We start from the raw sequence: 21,665 nt of genomic DNA, 5'->3' as shown, positions 1-21,665 counted from the left end.
AAAAATACAAACACATGGAGGCTACACAATACACTACCTAATAACGAAGTGATCACTGAAGAAATCAAAGGGGAAATCAAAAAATACCTAGAAACAAATGACAATGGAGACACGACGATCCAAAACCTATGGGATGCAGCAAAAGCAGTTCTAAGAGGGAAGTTTATAGCAATACAAGCCTACATCAAGAAACAGGAAACATCTCGAATAAACAACCTAACCTTGCACCTAAAGCAATTAGAGAAAGAAGAACAAAAAAACCCCAAAGCTAGCAGAAGGAAAGAAATCATAAAGATCAGATCAGAAATAAATGAACAAGAAATGAAGGAAACAATAGCAAAAATCAATGAAACTAAAAGCTGGTTCTTTGAGAAGATAAACAAAATTGATAAACCATTAGCCAGACTCATCAAGAGAAAAAAGGAGAAGACTCAAATTAATAGAATTAGAAATGAAAAAGGAGAAGTAACCACTGACACTGCAGAAATACAAACGATCATAAGAGATTACTACAAGCAACTCTATGCTAATAAAATGGACAACCTGGAAGAAATGGACAGATTCTTAGAAATGCACAACCTGCCGAGACTGAACCAGGAAGAAATAGAAAATATGAACAGACCAATCACAAGCACTGAAATTGAAACTGTGATTAAAAATCTTCCAACACACAAAAGCCCAGGACCAGATGGCTTCACAGGCGAATTCTATCAAACATTTAGAGAAGAGCTAACACCTATCCTTCTCAAACTCTTCCAAAATATTGCAGAGGGAGGAACACTCCCCAACTCATTCTACGAGGCCACCATCACCCTGATACCAAAACCAGGCAAAGATGTCACAAAGAAAGAAAACTACAGGCCAATATCACTGATGAACATAGATGCAAAAATCCTCAACAAAATACTAGCAAACAGAATCCAACAGCACATTAAAAGGATCATACACCATGATCAAGTGGGGTTTATTCCAGGAATGCAAGGATTCTTCAATATACGCAAATCAATCAACGTGATACATCATATTAACAAATTGAAGGAGAAAAACCATATGATCATCTCAATAGATGCAGAGAAAGCTTTCGACAAAATTCAACACCCATTTATGATAAAAGTCCTGCAGAAAGTAGGCATAGAGGGAACTTTCCTCAACATAATAAAGGCCGTATATGACAAACCCACAGCCAACATTGTCCTCAATGGTGAAAAACTGAAACCATTTCCACTAAGATCAGGAACAAGACAAGGTTGCCCACTCTCACCACTATTATTCAACATAGTTTTGGAAGTGTTAGCCACAGCAATCAGAGACGAAAAAGAAATAAAAGGAATCCAAATCGGAAAAGAAGAAGTAAAGCTGTCACTGTTTGCAGATGACATGATACTATACATAGAGAATCCAAAAGATGCTACCAGAAAACTACTAGAGCTAATCAATGAATTTGGTAAAGTAGCAGGATACAAAATTAATGCACAGAAATCTCTTGCATTCCTGTATACTAATGATGAAAAATCTGAAAGTGAAATTAAGAAAACACTCCCGTTTACCATTGCAACAAAAAGAATAAAATACCTAGGAATAAACCTACCTAAGGAGACAAAAGACCTGTATGCAGAAAATTATAGGACACTGATGAAAGAAATTAAAGATGATACAAACAGATGGAGAGATATACCATGTTCTTGGATTGGAAGAATAAACATTGTGAAAATGACTCTGCTACCCAAAGCAATCTACAGATTCAATGCAATCCCTATCAAACTACCACTGGCATTTTTCACAGAACTAGAACAAAAAATTTCACAATTTGTATGGAAACACAAAAGACCCCGAATAGCCAAAGCAATCTTGAGAACGAAAAATGGAGCTGGAGGAATCAGGCTCCCTGACTTCAGACTATATTACAAAGCTACAGTAATCAAGACAGTTTGGTACTGGCACAAAAACAGAAATATAGATCAATGGAACAGGATAGAAAGCCCAGAGATAAGCCCACGCACATATGGTCACCTTATCTTTGATAAAGGAGGCAAGCATATACAGTGGAGAAAAGACAGCCTCTTCAATAAGTGGTGCTGGGAAAATTGGACAGGTACATGTAAAAGTATGAAATTAGAACACTCCCTAACACCATACACAAAAATAAACTCAAAATGGATTAAAGACCTAAGTGTAAGGCCAGACACTATCAAACTCTTAGAGGAAAACATAGGCAGAACACTCTATGACATAAGTCACAGCAAGATCCTTTTTGACCCAGGTCCTAGAGAAATGGAAATAAAAACACAAATAAACAAATGGGACCTAATGAAACTTAAAAGCTTTTGCACAGCAAAGGAAACCATAAACAAGACCAAAAGACAACCCTCAGAATGGGAGAAAATATTTGCAAATGAAGCAACAGACAAAGGATTAATCTCCAAGATTTACAAGCAGCTCATGCAGCTCAATAACAAAAAAACAAACAACCCAATCCAAAAATGGGCAGAAGACCTAAATAGACATTTCTCCAAAGAAGATATACAGATTGCCAACAGACACATGAAAGAATGCTCAACATCATTAATCATTAGAGAAATGCAAATCAAAACTACAATGAGGTATCATCTCACACCGGTCAGAATGGCCATCATCAAAAAATCTAGAAACAATAAATGCTGGAGAGGGTGTGGAGAAAAGGGAACACTCTTGCACTGTTGGTGGGAATGTAAATTGATACAGCCACTATGGAGAACAGTATGGAGGTTCCTTAAAAAACTAAAAATAGAACTACCATATGACCCAGCAATCCCACTACTGGGCATATACCCTGAGAAAACCATAATTCAGAAAGAGTCATGTACCAAAATATTCATTGCAGCTCTGTTTACAATAGCCAGGACATGGAAGCAACCTAGGTGTCCATCATCGGATGAATGGATAAAGAAGATGTGGCACATATATACAATGGAATATTACTCAGCCATAAAAAGAAATGAAATGGAGGTGTTTGTAATGAGGTGGATGGAGTTAGAGTCTGTCATACAGAGTGAAGTAAGTCAGAAAGAGAAAAAGAAATACAGTATGCTAACACATATATATGGAATCTAAGGGAAAAAAAAAAAGGTCATGAAGAACCTAGTGGCAAGATGGGAATAAAGACACAGACCTACTAGAGAATGGACTTGAGGATATGGGGAGGGGGAGGGGTGAGATGTGACAGGGTGAGAGAGTGTCATGGACATATATACACTACCAAATGTAAAATAGATAGCTAGTGGGAAGCAGCCGCATAGCACAGGGAGATCAGCTCGGTGCTTTGTGACCACCTAGAGGGGTGGGATAGGGAGGGTGGGAGGGAGGGAGATGCAAGAGGGAAGAGATATGGGAACATATGTATATGTATAACTGATTCACTTTGTTATAAAGCAGAAGCTAACACACCATTGTAAAGCAATTATACTTCAATAAAGATGTTTAAAAAAAAAAAAAAAAAAAAAAAAAAAAAAAAAATTTACGATTTTAACCATTTTAAAGTGTACAGTTCTGTGGCATGAAGCACGTTCACATTGTTGTGCGTCTGTGATTATAGACTTTAAAACATGGCCTTGGGTGATACTGGCTATATCTGACTTGTCTGCAGCATGAATCTTGATTGGGAAGACAGGCACTGCATCAAAAAGTAGAGGGTACTTGCACAGGTTAACTTTTTAAAAATGTTGCATCACCTTGTATTGTTTTGGCTTCACGATACTTGGTCTTCCCTATGTGTCATATATTAAATAATTGAGGTAAATTACATTTATATTTATATTGCACAACACTTTCTAGTAACTGGAGTCATGTGACACATTGCAAAACGTGGCATGGAAATCTCTAGCTTGGGTGGAAAACCAAACCCCCTAATATCCAGTCTGGTTTCTCTTTACGGGATAATTTAAAGCCAACCTTTAAAGAATTCACTTTAAATAAACCTACCACTCAGTTAATAAATTATCATTTTTAGCATTTACTTTGTACCTCCTGCTATGCTAAACATTAGATTTATAGTTATCTCATTTAATTCTTAAAACAACTCCATTATTATCTCTCTTTTACATATGAGAAAATTGATACTTAGTTTATCTAAGATCAAGCAGGTGGTAAATGACAAAGTCAGAACTTGATCTTAACCATTCTGCTATACTCCCTTCCTCCTAAGAGTGTCAGGTGAGAACTAAGCCTAACAAAGTAACTAACAGATTGAAGACACACGATACTTCTTTATTCAGTCATTCAGAAAGAAGGTCGTATTTAGGTGATATGGCATAAATTTAGTTTAACCACATTTTAATAGGAAGGTCAGGAAGAAAACCCATGTAAAAGATCATTTAAATACAGATTAAACTTGGGTTATTCCTCTTGTCGTTACAGGGGTGGGTGAATGTTTCTCCGTAAGAGGTTGTGCCAGTAGGATGCACTCCTGTTCATGTTGATCTTAATTACTTAATAGAGGCAAGCAGGATGGAGGGAGCAGTTGTTGATTCTGTTTCACTAGATGGAATACTGAGTAATGAACAGGAAAACTATATAGATCTGATTTTTAGATTGTGTCTTTCAGTTTCTCTAAAAGATAGATTGTCGGTGTTTTTTTAAGCGATGTCACATTCTATGTAAAACTCCTTTTAACATAGCTTATTGGAGAGGTGGTGTAGCAGATGGCTCTTAGTCAGAGCTGGTGTGAATTCTTCTCCTTTGTGAGCTTGAGCCTGAGCAAGCTTCTCAGTTCCTCCCATCCTCACCTTTCCCACCGTTAGAGTTGAGGTCATAATACGTACCTCACTAAGTGCCCAGTAGATGGTAGCTTTCCCCTTTCCACCTCCCACCACCTTTCTCCATTCAACAGACAATTACTGAGAATCTCTTGTGTGTTAGCTCCTGTCTTGCACACTGAACTCTTCTAAGAGCTCATAGTGAGAGGCAGGGAGGCATCTGACCAGCTATTTGTGATGCAGTTTAATAGAAACGGTAGAACACTCACCATTCGCTCGATGCCAAAGAAGCACCAGGTATGGAACAGGTACTTGTTGGGGGTGGTGGGGAGGGGGTTGAGTGAGTAGCAGTGTTTATTTTAAACATCTTTTGTGTTTAACGGTCATTCAGTACTTGGTGAACATTAAACTTTTGTGTTTTGTGGTTAGAAATTAGCTTGATGTAAACACTAGTCTGATTTGCAATGCATGGCAATTTGATCTTTGTCGTTGGGTTAACGATATGGTCGAGCAGATACAGCGTTCCTTATAGTGATCACTATGAGAAGTTACTGCTTTTATGAGACTGAAACCATCCCTGTACCTGAAATATTGTTAGCTTGATAATAGCACACAGGGTTGTGGAACTACGATACTTAGGGAGCATCTAATATGTGGCAGGCCCTGGGTGACAAGGAAAGTCCTCACCTTCCCAGAGCCTGTGGTGTTGGGGGAAGGTGGACTGGACAAGAAATGGGCACAGAACAGCATGGCACACGGTATCCTTGTTGGGTGGTATCTTGACGCTTCCGCTGGTCCCAGCATTATTCCTGTTGCATTATACTGTTAATTTGTACAAAAGAAGAATTTTGAAATCATAATTTGATGTGATATTAAGGTCATTTAAGACTGCTGTGGCATTTATCCATTGATCCATCACTGATTCAAATTGACTCACTGTCATTATAATGTAGCCAGTCAGGCTGAATTTGACAGCACTTCTGCATTCAGATTTGTGAGATGCCATGTTTGGTGAGTAAGCTGGCAAATACGAAATTTTCTCCTTCCTTTCTGAAGGGTGAAGGCTTAGCCTCTGCCTCTGAATCTCTGTACCTGTCAGGAGCAGATGGAAATGCCTGCGGCTCTGTCCCCACTGCTTTGATTATCACCCTTCCAGGCCCACCGTGTCTGTACCCCAGATGTGTGCACAGATCTTTCAGAGAGCCAGGCCTGCTCCTCCATACCCTTGGTTCCTAACTGGGTGGGGAAACCTTATCTGGTATTATTGGTTCACTCAATAATTGCTTACTCAATATTCATGATGAGCGCAGGGGCAGGACTGAGACATGGGAGCACCCTAGGTGGGCTATTAACTTGTTACTCTGGGCAGGCTAATGATTTGATGTCACTTCAGACTGCTATTCTTTAAGTATTTGTTCACAGCATTTTTAAGAGAAGCCAGGAGCTGTATGAGAGGGAAGAGGGTAGCCAGAGCCCCTCTAGTTCCCTCTTCTGCCAGTTGCCAGGATCTCAACTGACCAGAAGTAGCAGACTCTTTGTCTTTCCTTCCAACCACATTCTGAACAATCCCTGAGAAGAGTCTGCTAGATACTATTTTAGTTTAATTTAGCTAGCTTTCCAAAGATGTTTCAACACCCCATTGATGAATTGGTACAGGGAAGCTGCCGTAATATCGAGGCGCTTAACCTAGCCTCGGAAGGAGATGCTGGAATAGATCCTGAGAATATAGGTAAATGAGATTCTGCCCCAGTCCTCAAGGAACTTGAGGCAGTAGCTTCTTACATGTCATAAAACAGTGTGAGAGAACTATTGATAAAGTATTCCAGGAAAGCAGAGGGAAGAGCAGTGAACGCAGCCTGTGGAGGTCAGTGTGGCTCATGGCGGTGATTCATGGAGTGATCCTAGGGTGGGACCGATGGTGAAGTGAAATGTCCCTCTCTTCAGTAGATCTGGTATTCAGAGTTTGAACCGTTCAAATTGATGAAAATAGGATACTTTAATTTTACGCAACCTAAAGCCTTAATCTTATGGAATTGCACAAGGCAGGTTGAATAAGTGTGACATTGCAGGGATTCTTGCCATACTGACCTGCAAAGATTCTTGACTTCTTGCTAAATCGTAAAAGGAATCTATCACTGAAAGACAAATTCTCCCAAATGGAAAGCCTTTCTCAGATTCTAAAATTTTATAGTAGGCCTTTGCTTTTACTACAGTTTGTTTTGTCAATCTCTGCTGTCTCCACTGACCAGAAGGAAATAAGAGCACCCAGACTTCTCAGTTTTCAAAGTAAAAGCCTTGGGGCGTTTTGTTTTTCTATCAGAAAGCTGATTACCCCCTATTGTTCCTTAATCCACAGTCACTTGGGAACCTTCCCTTCTGTGTCCCTCACTGGGAACCTTCTGAAAGGAGCTCTTATTTGAGAAAGGGAGCTCTCAGTGTTAGGCTTGTCATCTCCAAATCTTCCAGGATACATTTTTTTAGGTTATCTTGGAATTGATTTTTTCAGTGAAAATACACATCTTTTGTCTTGCCTCTGGGGAGAGTAAATGTTTTTCAGAGGGTAGGTAAAGCCGGTTTTATAACCCCCATCCAGCATAGCTAGCTGGGGAGCCCACTGATGCTTCCTCGGCAGCTGGGTCTGTCACAATTACTGTGACAGTCCAAGTCCTGTTTTGATCTTGCCTAATATGGACTGTTTATTTCTATTCTTAGAAGCGTCGCCATTTAGTACTTTCACATTTCATTCTTGCAACTTATACTTTGGTTCACTGCTGGGGAGGAAGAAAGGTGATAATGTTTGCTGTTGTTTCTAAAATTAGTTTGAGTGATTTGATTTTAGGCTGGATAAAGAAACTGAGCTACATTTTGTTTTATTACTTGACAACAATGGCTGCACTCTGAGATGACAAGTTGTCATTATGAGAGAGCTTTCATTAAGTTCTGCATTTAAATCTTGTCAGCAAAATATTACTCTGGTTTAGGTAAATGTGAAACAGAAAAGAGGAATGAAACTCATCGTTAAAACATGTTGGGAAGCATTCAACCCAATTCAGAGTAATGCACAATAAAGCAACAAGATCCTTTTCATGTGTGGAATTAGCGAAGACTTTTCTTTTTAATGATGATTCCCACATCTGGTGAGGGTACTACTCATATTGTTTACAGGAAAGAAAATTAGTATAATCTTCTTGGGAAGTAATTGGATGTTATATATCAGAAGCCTTAAAATGTTCATGCTGTTTGATCTATTACTCTTACTTTTGGAGGTCTATGCAAAGGAAATCATATGAACAGAGTTAGAGATGTTTACAGCATTATTAGTAATAAAAAGGGAAAACAAGATTCAGTAGGGAAATGATTTTGTAACCTATGACATAGCCATGTATGAACTATTATGCTTCAAAAATGATGTTTTGAGAAACTACAACAACATCGAGAAAGCCTCTGAGAAATGATGAGGCAAAAAGAGATCTCAATATCATAACACTGAATTTTGTAATGGCATAGTTGTGTAAAACTAGCAGGCCCGCAAAAACAAAAACAAAACTGGAAGGGGAAAACGATCCTAAACATTAAGTTGTTTTTTCCCCATGTTTTCCTATTTTCTGTAAGAAGCATAGATATTTTCAATGAGTTTTTCTATCTTTTATTTATAAAATGAGTGGTGCCTCATAATGCTTACCTCATTCTTCATTAAAAATTTAAAGTTCATATTTTATGCCTTGTAAATTGCCATGCTGATGGGATTAAATGTGTAGCTTGTGACGGTGATTTTGTTTCTCTCCCTGGGTTTTATTTGACACCTTTTGTAAGAGGTCAGAAAGTGATCTCTTTAACAGCAGTGGCTTTTTTAAAAAGTTATCTTTTATATGTTTCATAAAGTTATTATAGATGTTTGAAACTTTAGAACCACGTAAGTGGATACATTGTCTTGCAGTCCTTTGATGCATAAAATGTAACAATATGTTTATGATTTCTCTTTAGGAATTTTTCAAATAGAAACTAATTGCAGAGTTTCCGGTTGACCAGGCATTCATAGGGTAAGATTAATATTCTGAATTGTGAACACATGGTAAAGATAATTACTATTACACTGGTAGCTTGGGGCAAATAAGTACTGAATACTTAGTGTGTAAAAAGAGATTACTATTCTTACAGATGTTTTGAGTAAAGTCCTTTTGATGTTTTTCAACCAGTTAAACAGAAAATTAAATCTGTATACATTTTGGTAAAATGTCATCTTCCTATCCTTTGTTGGTTTTGTAGGTAGGAAAGGATATGTGTATGTGTTTGATATTTGTCATTTTTTTAACATTAAAGATCTAAGGAATATAATAAATGTCTATGAGAGACTTAGATTCCATGACTCCATGTCTATATTTTTCTGATTTTTGTTTAAGGTAGCATTTTTAAAAATTAATTAATTAATTAATTAATTTGGCTGCATTGGGTCTTCGTTGCTGCGCATGGGCTTTCTCTAGTTGCGGCGGGCGGGGGCTACTCTTCGCTGTGGTGCGCGCTTCTCATTGTAGTGGCGTCCCTTGTTGCGGAGCATGGGCTCTAGGCTCGTGGGCTTCAGTAGTTGTGGCATGCAGGCTCAGTAGTTGTGGTGCACAGGCTTAGTTGCTCCGTGGCATGTGGGATCTTCCCAGACCAGGGCTCGAACCCGTGTCCTCTGCATTGGCAGGCGGATTCTTAACCACTGCGCCACCAGGGAAGTCCCTAGGGTAGCATTTTTAATGTATAGAATTGGTTTGCCATGTTTCCGTAATGAAAACATGGCCATGCTTTCCTAGACTAGGTAAGTCAGAAATAAACAAGTTCTATATCCTGTTGCTTCCTGCAAACATCATTCATCTTTTACAGTTGTGGAAGTTTAATCTTAAGTTAGCTCTGTGGCAGAGCTTTTGACTTTGACATGATGAATGATTAATTTGTACACTGTATTAAATTGCATGGCTCTCCAGTGTTGTGAATATGACATACGACTTAAAGCTGTGTCACCCAGCTCTGAACATAGAGTCCAGGTAAAGCAGTGGTGAGGACAGTGGATCTATCCCCTGCTGTATTCTGAACACCTTTCTTTTTACAGATGAAGGTGGATACTTGGACTTCTCGAGTATATCCGCATTTCCCTGCTGATTCATTGAGTTGACTGTGAATTCTTAAAAGCTAGTAATAGATCAGCTACTTCTCTCCTTATGACTCTTCAGTGGCTTTTCCACCACTCCTATACTACTTACTATCCTAACTCTTTGTCTTGACTGCAGGCCCTCTGTTACTCTACTTTCCCCAGGCTTCTGACATTCCAGCCAGGTGTCCTCTTTTCTGATCTGCACACATCCTAAGCTTCTTGCTCCTTCTCCCTGGAATGATCTTCCCCAGTATCATCATCTGGTAGGCTCCATTTAGACCCCTGTTCTAATGGTAGTCCTTCTAAAGAGGCCTTTCCTCACTCCCCAGTCTAAAGTAGCTATGTATTCTTCATAACATTTCTGATTTTATCATGTGTGTGTATTTGGTTTTCTCTCTTTCCTTACTACACAGTAAGGTCCCTGAGAGCAGGGATCTTGTCTGTCTTGCACATCTATATTTCCCTAACACTTAGAACTCTGCCTGGCACGTAGTAGACATTCTAAATATTTGTTGCATGAACAGACTAAATCCTGACCTTTGTTTGACAAGTACTGCTTTACCATTCTCAGTAACGTTTCACCCATTCTCTTTGGATATTTTGTTTGTGTAGAACCGAATGCAGTGCTTACTTTTGGCCATCATCCCACTCATTTTGGCACTGACATGACAGTATACGATGGTGCTGCTAACTCTCAACTATGCATGTCTTCTCTCCACAATAGGATTGTAAATCCCATGAAAGCAGAAACAAGGCCTCATATTTCCTTGGTATGCCTTTGTAGTCCTAACCTCCATAATTGAATGTATATAAATGTTAACTTTAGAGAAAGGGTTAAGACTAGTGGCTTAATCATATGTTTAAGTATTTCTAGAATACACTGGTTTGTGTGTCCCAGAGCTAAAAAAAAAGAAAAAAATCTCATTTTGATTTATAGTTTTAAAAAATTATAACACAGAAATGTTCTGGACTATTTTTGCAACTTCATGTTCCAAACCCCTGTTTTATTTTATTAATAAGGCCTATTATTACTTAGGCTAGGTGACCAGAAGCAATGCTCTCAACCTCCCAGTTCTTTTCAAATTAGGCAAGGTGGCCTTAAACCCATGTTCTACTACCCTGTGACCCTAGAGAAGCTGCTTGAACATCTTTGAAATTTAGTTTCCTTATGTGTGAAGAGTTAGACTCTGATCTCCGTGGTTTCTTCTTGGGTTAAACAGTCCATATGATTCTGCTGCTGTGAAAGGTAGGTCACCTATGGAAGAATTACTGTAGAAGCAAACGGACTGATGATCACTGCTATCGGCTAGTCATTTGAAAGGAGAGCATGTGTGATTCCCCAGGGACCGCACAGGGACTGGGTTTGGCTCGACTTTATGGCTTGCTGACTCTGGGGTGATGGGAGGGGGTCAGGAGAACAGTTTTATAAACAATGAAGATGGCGGAGAAGGGTTTGAAGTTGCTGTCTGTTTACACATTCTAGGAATTATGTAGCCACTGGTGGCTTATGCTCTAGTGTTAATATTACAGTAATAGGACTGCAGCTTCTCTTCATTTGAAATGTATTCTAGATAATCTGGTAGCTTACTTAAAGCATCAAAGAATTGAGAGGTCTTTTTCTAAAAACACAATTACCATCTAAATTAAATGCACGATGTATTTCATAACCATCAGAAACAAGGAATAGTGAAACAATGTTCCTTAAAGTTCAACAACTCCGATTTAGTTAGGATTTCTAGAGTTGTTCACGTGCTCTTAATTGTCGTATTCAGTAACTTTCTCCTGGGACTTTAGATGATACGGGTAATTTTTCTAATATTTAGCATATTATCTGATTGTTTCACAGATCCATTTCCACTCTACAGCTTTGTGTAAGAAGCTGCAGAATGATAGTTACACATCACTATTCTCCTTTGGTTTCTCTGTTTTGACTATGATGTCAGACCCTTTGATTTCTGTGCTCCAGAAACACTGTGCTGCTTTTTTACCTCACTGACCCTGCTATTCTATCCCCCTTTACTCTTCCTTGTCTGATAGCCCTTCCTCATCTGATATGTTATAAAGGGGAGAGAGATTCTATTCTTCACTCACTAAATTCTTTCAAAGAATTAATTCATTTCTGTGGCACTATCTACTACTTAAATGCTCTTGACTTCCTATAGTGGATTAAAGATGGCTGCAAATACTTTGTGATTTTCCCCATCAAGAGATGGAGTCTATTTCCCTTCCTTTTGAATCTGGGCTGGATCTATTTCCTTTTTGCCCCATCAAAAGGAAGAAATGGTGTGGAGTAATTTCTAAGGCTAGACCTTAAGGAGATTTGTAGCTTCTGCTTTTGTGTGCTTGTGATGTTCCTACTTAGAACTTAGCCACCTTGCTCTGAGGCAGCCTAAACAGCCATGTGTGGAGGAGTGACAAAGCCCCTGGTCATTAGCTGAAGCTGAGCTCCAGGCCAGCAGCCAGCCAAAATGCTAGCCCTGTGACTGAGGCATTTTGGACCTTCCAGCCAACACCACATGAAACAGAACTGCCTCATCATCCCACAGATTCATCAGAAATGATGAATGGTTATTTCAGCTGCTACGTTTCGGGATGGCTTGTTACATAGCAATAAAGAACCAAAACAAAAATTGGTACCTAGAAGTGAGATGTTGCCACAAGAAAACATCTGGTATTGGCTTTGAGACCAGGTAGCAGTGAACCTGAAGGGGAAGTAAGAAGATTATTGGACTTCCCTGGTGACGCAATGGTTAAGAATCCACCTGCCAATGCAGGGAACACGGGTTCGAGCCCTGGTCCGGGAAGATCCCACATGCCGTGGAGCAACTAAGCCCGTGCACCACAACTACTGAGCCTGCGTGCCACAACTACTGAAGCCCGCGTGCCTAGAGCCCGTGCTCCAAAACAAGAGAAGCCACTGCAAAGAGACGCCTGTGCACTGCAACGAAGAGTAGGCCCTGCTCACCGCAACTAGAGAAAGCCCGCGCACAGCAACGAAGACCCAACGCAGCCAAAAATAAATAAAAGTTTTTTAAAAAGAAGATTCTTTTTTTAAAAATAAATTTATTTATTTATTTATTTTTGGCTGCACTGGGTCTTTGTTGCTGTGCGCGGGCTTTCTCTAGTTGCATTGCTGTGTGTGGGCTTCTCATTGCGGTGGCTTCTCCTGCTGTGGAGCACCGGCTCTAGGCGTGTGGGCTCAGTAGTTGTGGCTCACGGGCTTAGTTGCTCCATGGCATGTGAGATCTTCCCGGACCAGGGTTCAAACCCGTGTCCCCTGCATTGGCATGCAGATTCTTGACCACTGCGCCACCAGGGAAGTCCCAGAAGATTCTTAATGGTGGCTCAAAGAGCAGTGAGGAAATTGCTATTGGAGGATATAAAACGGTACCCTTGTTATGTATTGACAAAAAAATTAACAAGATTGACACTTACAGTAACATGGAAGATAGAAAATGAACCTAACCGATTTGTGGATCTAGCTTAGATTTCCCAGCAGAATATTGGAAGTACCAATTGACTTTTTAAAACCACTTATGACCAAAGTATTATAAGAGAGAGAATAATTATAGAAGAAACGGTTCAGATTTTAAGTAGACTTTAGAGGACATATTTCCAATCCAGAATTTTCTGGGGTCGTGAATAAAACTGTTTCTTTCAAAGTAAGAAACAGCCTCAGGTTGAAAGATCAGATCCAGAGCAGCACTAGTGCAGTAAAACTTGGTCTTAAGGTACAAATAAAAGCCAGGGCACAGGTATAGGACCCTGTATTAAGACTTCAAAAAGATTTAAGGCAGTGCTTCTTCTCAGCTAGATAGAAGGGCTCCTAAGAATCTTAAGGGTGTTGTCCCATAGCATCCTGGACATGATTTAGATGACAAGATCCTAGACTTCAAGCCTGAACTTGATGCCATAGCAGAATGAAATGTTTGGGGGGCTTGGCAGAGGGTGAGGCTTTCATGTGAGAGGAATGTAAATCATTTGTGGGCAGAGAGTAGACTGCAGTGGATTAAACACGGCTGCACATTCTTTGCCTCTTTTCCCACTGAGAGGAGGCATTTGCCTCCTTGAATCTGGGCTGGTACCTGACTCCTTTGACCAATAGAATATAGTGGACATGACACCGTGTAGCTTTGAGAGCTATCCCATAAAAGAACTGCAGGTTTTGCCTCTTTGCTTGGAATGCACTATTTTAGAACCCAACCACCAAGCTATGTGAGGACACTCAAACAGTCACAAGAAGTCTCACACAAAGTACCAGCCAGCAGTCAGCACCAACTACCAACCTGATGAATGAGGACATTTTGGACCTTCCAGCCATCTTTGTGCCAGCCAACACCAGGAAATAAAAGAACCACCCACAGAATCACAAGAAATAAAACTATTTTTAAGCTGTTGAGGTTTGGAATATGCAGAATAGTTAGCCAAAATCCTTCCCATCTATATGCTTCCAAGTTCTAGCCTCTCTGTGGAAAGGCTTAATCATCTTAGATACACCCTGCCTAACGTGTGAACGTAATATTCTTCTGCCTTCTGCATTTTTGTACGTTCAGTTATTTATTTTACAAATACTTACTGTACACCATGTGCTATAAACTGTGGAAGATCCTATAATACCATAGGATCAGAATCGGAATCCTTTTGACCCTGTTTCTCCATGGACCTCTCTTAGGACATTTGATGTTGCTAAGTGGCATTGAATTTTCATTTACAGTGACTATTTCATTCACTGCTTTCTTTTCAAATATATTACAAAAGTTTTCCATATTATTTCTGGCCCACGTGATTGAAATAGCCTTTCAGCCACCCCCTTGTTTCTAATCCTTCTCCTCAAATCCATCCTGCAAATCTCTCTAGCTCAGTGACTCAGTGTTCTCCTACGGTACACCTGAGTCTCTGAAGGTTCCTGTAGTTGATTGTAGCTGTTACTTTGTAGTTTGTGGGGAGGGGGAGCACTCTAGACATCTGAAACTTCAGCAAGACTTAAAAGGTAGGCACTTTCCCCAGATATTTCATTGCCAATCTATCTTGTGAGCTTTCTCCTCCTGGGAGATTTGAAAAAAAAAAAATTGCTGACCTCACCTAGACCAACTAAAGTGTTCTTTAAGAGTGGCCCTGGGTTTAAGTTTCTTATAAAAGTGCCCCAGGGGATTCTAATGTGAAGCCGAAGTTGAGAACCACTGTCTTAGATTTGTGATTCTCAAAAAGTGGTCTCTGCACCAGCAACATCAACATTAACTAGGAATTTGTTAGAAATACACATTCTTGAGGCCTAATGCAGACCTAATGAATCAGAAACTCCAAGGGTGAGACCTATCACATTGTGATTTCATAAGCTCTCCAGTGATTTATGAACGTTGATGTTAGAGAAACACTTTACTAGATGAATCCTAGTTCCCTTCTAGATCTCAAAACTAGTGTCTGGCTAGTGATCATTTAAGTGCTTGAGAAATGCTAAGTAATTGTCATCAGTTTTCTGAAGAGTGAGTGGTTCAGGGGGTTATTTATAATAGTATAAAGCAAAGGAGCAAATTAATCCTGGATACTAATGCATCATTTCTCAGAGAGAGAACTCAAAGAGCTTGGTGCTTTGTGACCACCTAGAGGGGTGGGATGGGGAGGGTGGGAGGGAGCCGCAAGAGGGAGGAGATATGGAGATATATGTATATGTATAGCTGATTCACTTTGTTATAAAGCAGAAACTAAGACACCATTGTAAAGCAATTATACTCCAGTAAAGATATTAAACAAACAAAAAAAGAAAGACAAAATAAAATTGCAGTTAGATGTATGTTAGACCCAAGAAACATCTTTTTTTAAAATAAATTTATTTATTTTTATTTTTTTATTTTTGGCCGCATTAGGTCTTCGTTGCTGCATGCCGGCTTTCTCTAGTTGTGGTGAGCAGGGGCTACTCTTTGTTGTGGTGCGCGGGCTTCTCATTGCAGTGGCTTCTCTTGTTGCAGAGCACGGGCTCTAGACACACAGGCTTCAGTAGTTGTGGCAGGCGGGCTCAGTAGTTGTGGCTTGTGGGCTCTAGAGCACAGGCTCAGTAGTTGTGGTACACGGGCTTAGTTGCTCTGCGGCATGTGGGATCTTCCCGGACCAGGGCTCGAACTTGTGTCCTCTGCATTGGCAGGTGGATTCTTAACCACTACACCACCAGGGAAGCCCAGACCCAAGAAACATCTTGATGAGAAGTAGGACTAAGCATTTTGAAAGGATGTAAGGCGATTTTAAAATCAGTTTTCAGTGAGAGTAGTATAGAGAAACCCCATTCTGTATTGTTTGGCTGTGTCCCTGCCTGGGGCCAGAGACAGAGAGCTTTGAAGTAGCATCCAGTTCTCATCATACAATGACTCTAAATACCATCTGATCATCATTTGTTTATTTTTTCACTGGTTGTTTTGGAAATGCTTTCAAAGTAAAACAAGGACTAGTGGGAAGTAAAGACTGGCTAACTTGAGTGTTGTTGTTCCAGTCTTAGAGACTTCGGGGTGAGATTGTCAGATGAATTCATGTGCTTTGAAAAGCTTTTATGATTTTTTAACAATGTTTAAAAGCTAAAGGAATGGGATTAGGACCATAAAATCCTTTACTTTTAACTTTGTTTCTTTGAACTGATTTAGTGCATTTGTATATTAGAAATAGAGATCTGATTTGGATTGGATCCTCATTGTTTGCAAAAATATGGTCTGGAAAAAATTTCCTGGACACACAAACAGTATTAAATGTTGTAATGACAAAGGACAGCTATGCTCTAACTCTGCAGTTAAGCACTTCAATTAGAAAAATTAACATCATTTAACATATAGGAATGCTTGAGACTTTTCATACATCATTAAATCCAGATGCTATATATTTATATAAAGTCTTAAATTGTTCAGTGGAAAATGTTCAGTAGAAAAAGTCTAGCTGAGAAAGCAGATTATATAGTATGTAAACGGAGACATTGCGGAAAGCTATATCCTTTGTATCCTTATCTTTCAAAGATTAAAATGGAACCCAGTTATAATGCAGATGTTGGGGTAAGTTGATGTCTTAGTCCCTTCAGGCTGCTATAGCAAACTACCACAGACTGGATGACTTTAACAACAAACATTTATTTCTCACAGTTTCTGGAGGCTGGGAAGTCTAAGATCATGGCACCAGCACATTCAGTGTCTGATGAGAACTCACTTCCTAGTTCATACATGGCCACATTCTTGCTGTTTCCTCACATAGTGGAAGGGGCAGGAGAGCTCTCTGGGGTCCCCTTTATAAGGGTACTAATCCCATTCATGAGGGCTCCACCCTCATGACCTAATCACCTCCCAAGGCCCCACCTCCTCATACTATCACATTGAGGGATTAGGATTTCAAAATATGTATTTTTCAGGGACACAAACATTCAGTCCATTGCAGTTAGGGGAGGGAGTTAAATATTCAACTTTTTTTTAGCTTTTGAAAGAACTCAGACTGGCTTAATTGGATTGAATGGTCTGGACAGTGTGGTCTGGTGTGGACAAGGCCTGAGATTTTAGCCTGAGAACCTGGGTTCTAGTTGTTGCTATTTCTTGCCAGTTTCGTCACCTTGGACAAGATAACTCCTTTGGGCCTGCCTTATTTTCCATGTTTCTAAAATGTGAAGGGGCTTCCCTGGTGGCGCAGTGGTTGAGAATCTGCCTGCTAATGCAGGGGACACGGGTTGGAGCCCTGGTCTGGGAAGATCCCACATGCCGCAGAGCAACTAGGCCCGTGAGCCACAACTACTGAGCCTGCGTGTCTGGAGCCTGTGCTCCACAACAAGACAGGCCGCAATAGTGAGAGGCCCGCGCACCGCAATGAAGAGTGGCCCCCGCTTGCCACAACTAGAGAAAGCCCTCGCACAGAAACGAAGACCCAACACAGCCAAAAATAAATAAATAAATAAATAAATATTTTTTTTAAATGTGAAGAATAATATTTATCTTAATGGTTTGTTGTAGGTATGAAACAAATTAATGTAAATGAAAGTATTTTGAAAGTAGGAAAACAGATATTAGTTTATTAATAACAGATTTTTATTCTCTTATTGACAAGGAACTCCTCAAAGGAAATCTGAATTAGATGATTAGAGGAAAAGTTTATAGTTCTTAAAAAGATGAACAGGAAAAATTCTTTACAAATAATTCTCAGTTAGAATAAATATGGCAGGGCTTCCCTGGTGGTGCAGTGGTTAAGAATCCACCTGCCAATGCAGGGGACACGGGTTCAAGCCCTGGTCCAGGAAGATCCCACATGCCGTGGAGCAACTAAGCCCATGCGCCACAACTACTGAGCCAGTGCTCTAGAGGCCGTGAGCCACAACTATTGAGCCCACGTGCCACAGCTACTGAAGCCTGCATGCCTAGAGCCCATGGTCCACAACAGGAGAAGCCCCCGCAATGAGGAGCCCACGCACTGCAATGAAGAGTAGGCCCTGCTCGCCGCAACCAGAGGAAAGCCCACACGCAGCAACAAAGACCCAATGCAGCCAAATAAAAAATAATAATAATAATAATAAAATAAATAAAATAAAAATAAGAAAGAATAAATGTGGCGAACTTGTAGTCAGTTGTGGTTCACTAACAGGTTAGTTATAGTAGTTTCTCATTCTGATTATTTTAAAATATTACTGTAGTTGGAGGTTTGTGACTCTTCTTTCTTTTTGTGTTTAAAGTAGAAAATATATCTGCAATATCTAAAGGAAACTGTATTGTGCAGGAAGTATCATGATGGCTGGGTAGCATTCTGGAGTTATGCAATAAATTCTTTCCTGGCACATTACAGATGCAATGCAGTGGAAGAATATGTAAAATATTTCACAGATCAAATGTCTTTATTGTGCTTAACTACACATGAATGCAGTTGTGTATCATATGTTGTCAGTCTTTTAATAATGAATTGTGAATAAGAAACTCATATTCCAGTGGTGCTAAGTATGAATTAATACACAGCTGAATTGTCACACACTAACTGTGCTTTCTGGCCTGCAAAATAATTTGATCTTCAGTAGTAATTATAAAGAAGGCTTTACACATGGATTGGTAAATCCAAAGTAAATTTCAGACATGCTAACTCTTTGATCTTTGAAAATGACAAGGTTACAAGAGTATTGCTAAAAATACCGTAAATACAATTTGGGGTCAGTACTCTGAGCTGGATTTTGAGTACTTAATAAACCAGAAAAGGATTGTATCTTCCAGGCAAATATATAAACCTTCTCAACAAGTTTTCAGAGGATACATAGGCACTAAAAAATGCAATTTTCACACCCAACTAAAAATTTTGTGTGTTTTAGAATGTTCTCACATTTCAAACTAATCAGTATATATGTAATTTAAGCTATTGCAAATGATTGAAGTAGATGCTAAAAATGTCTTTTATTAACCTATAAGGTAAGGAACAAAAACCAATAGGTTTTAATATAAAGGGTAGCTACATTTAATAATGTCATAATTTCAGAGAATTTCAGTCATATTTCTGAGCTGTGTCTTAAAAAGTTATTAACTTGTAACTATATTTAATGAATCAGTAGGCTAAATTTTAAGAGCACTGAGTCTCATTTGGTTAGATGTATGATAAAGTACAGAAATTATATGGTTTGACAGGCCATCTGATGAATGCAAATAAGACCAACTGTGTATGAGGATTGAATGAGCGAAATTAGCATATGGAGACTGCTTGGAAAAAGCTAAGTGTTGTAGATACAGCATTTTAAACTATGTTAACATCTAAATTTCCATAGAAACTTCTCTGTAAGTTAAGGAGGTTCAGAGGCTGAGCGCAATCTGGTATGTGGATGGGGTCTTATATAAATAGCTTTGCCAGAATGTCTCCCAGTGTGAAAAGTCAACTGGTCTATGAAAATCCACTTGCCATGTAATGTCTTATGATGGAGAGGGTCTCTAACGACAGTATCTCCAATTTTGTTTGTTTGGATGACCACAGCTATTTCAAGATATCTATACTTTCTCACAGAATGAAGACAATCACAGAGATGGTGTGTCTAAGAAATTTCAAAAGGTGTAGGCCTCCTGACTGAAGCACAGTCAACTTATTGGATTCATTTTTTTTCATTATAGTAAGTATAATATTTAAAGTATATTATTTTGGCCAATGTTGACCTGTGCTCTTTGTTGAATAAATATTTGCTGTCTGTCAAATACCCTTATTGTTAGAGCTGTTTGTGTTTACATTCTTCTACAATTTCAGTTGTGTATCTGAAATGAATATAACTCCCAGCATCTTTGAGGGGACAAATAAAGCCATAGACTTTGAGCTGGCAGAGCCCTTAGAGATGATCTCGTTCACTTTCTTTATCCATTACAAGAAATTCCTTTGCAACATCCTTGACGGATGGTCATCTTATTCAGCTCAGCCCTGGCAGGAGAAGGGCCTGAACTATTTCACAGAACTATTGCTATGGATGTTCCACTACAAATTAAATCACAATGTCACTTTCTAAAATGTGCACCCGCCTAGTTCTGCCTCTGGAACAAATCCACTTATTTTTTAATCCAAGAGGTAGTCCTGCAAAAATGTAAAGATAAATGCTCAGGTTCCCCTAGTCATCTTTCATCTCAGCTGAATATCATCAATTACCTGTGTTCCTCCATAGGAAATGGTTCGTAGACAAGTAGCTCCTGATTATTTTGTTGCCCGATGAGTCTTTAACCTATGACTGAATGTTGGGTTCCAGGTGTGATCTTACCAGGCAGACACAGAAGGACTGTTGCCCCTTTATCTGGGTTCATGATTTAATATGGCCACAGATTATAGTCATATTATGGCTATATTTAGCGTAAAGATAGCATATAGCTATATTTTGCATAATAGCTATGACACAATTAGCTTAATGCATGCATTCATGTCAACTAAAATCCTTAGGTATTTTTCACATGTTCATCCAGCAATGTTTTCTGCCCTCCTTTCCTCCCATCATGTTGATGGTATTTTGGGGTCTAAGCCCAGACTTTCTATCTGTCGCATATAATCCTCTTGTTTTTGGTTTTTGTCTTGTCTTGACACACAGTTATGATTAACTGCAGTGGAGTGAAGCAGAAGGGGAGGAGTTGAGAGTTAGAAATAGACCCACTAAACTAGAGTAAGGGAAGGAAACCCTGGAAAATTATTTAATCAAGCCATAGGTCGTAAGAGGAAGTTGAATCCATATAGTATGATGATGGCCATCATCATACTGTAGGATGCAGGTGGAAAGTGGTGCTCCAGGCTAGTAGTTAAAATCAAGGATCCTGGGATGCCCTAGCAAGGGAGAGAGCATGAAGGTATAGGGTTCAGGGTCAGATGGTCAGGAATATGTTAGGGCTGACCAGCAAAAGAAAAGACACTTATTCATAGGTATCAGAGCCTCTGTAATGGGATTCTAGGTTTCAAGGAAGGATACCAGTCCCTTGAAGGAAGACTAATGAGAGCAAAACAGTTTTTCTTGGGGGTGCTACCAGTACTAGGGTATCTAGAGAGAGAAACTCAGACCCAGGAAAGATGATAAGACTTAAGACTCAAAAAAGTGCAAGAGAAGTCCATGGATGAAGGTTGCAGCTGGACCACCAGCAAAGATGACCATGCTACTGTGATTTTTTTTAACCAGAATTGTTATAAATCCAAATATTTCCTTTTATCTGTCTTACTCTGTGCCATCTTATAGGTGGTGTGGATTTTACTAGTTAACAATTTTTTAAACGATTTAGGTAAGGCTGAATACTACATAAATCATTTCTGTAAAGAGCATTGTCTGAATACTTTAAATATGAAAATGCAAAATCCACCTTGTTTTTCTG

The 21,665-nt window shown here is 39.4% G+C and overlaps 1 protein-coding gene across 4 annotated transcripts in view; it reads left to right on the top strand.

The window, feature by feature from the left end:
- LRRC8B (leucine rich repeat containing 8 VRAC subunit B) overlaps positions 1 to 21,665 on the top strand; it is a 91,192-nt gene that overhangs the window by 37,823 nt on the left and 31,704 nt on the right. For 3 of the 4 annotated variants that reach the window (XM_061186342.1, XM_061186345.1, XM_061186343.1), the window contains exons 2-3: positions 8,715 to 8,770; positions 19,846 to 19,948. The gene's annotated coding sequence lies outside the window, so the exon portion shown is untranslated. The remainder of the gene's footprint in view (positions 1 to 8,714; positions 8,771 to 19,845; positions 19,949 to 21,665) is intronic. The other variant, XM_061186344.1, reaches the window with a different exon arrangement.

Source organism: Eubalaena glacialis, chromosome 3 (assembly GCF_028564815.1).
Source record: "Eubalaena glacialis isolate mEubGla1 chromosome 3, mEubGla1.1.hap2.+ XY, whole genome shotgun sequence".
In the NCBI taxonomy this organism is placed as follows: domain Eukaryota; kingdom Metazoa; phylum Chordata; class Mammalia; order Artiodactyla; family Balaenidae; genus Eubalaena; species Eubalaena glacialis.
The sequence above is the reverse complement of the archived record's forward strand: the minus strand, read 5'-3'. Positions and strand labels throughout refer to the sequence as shown.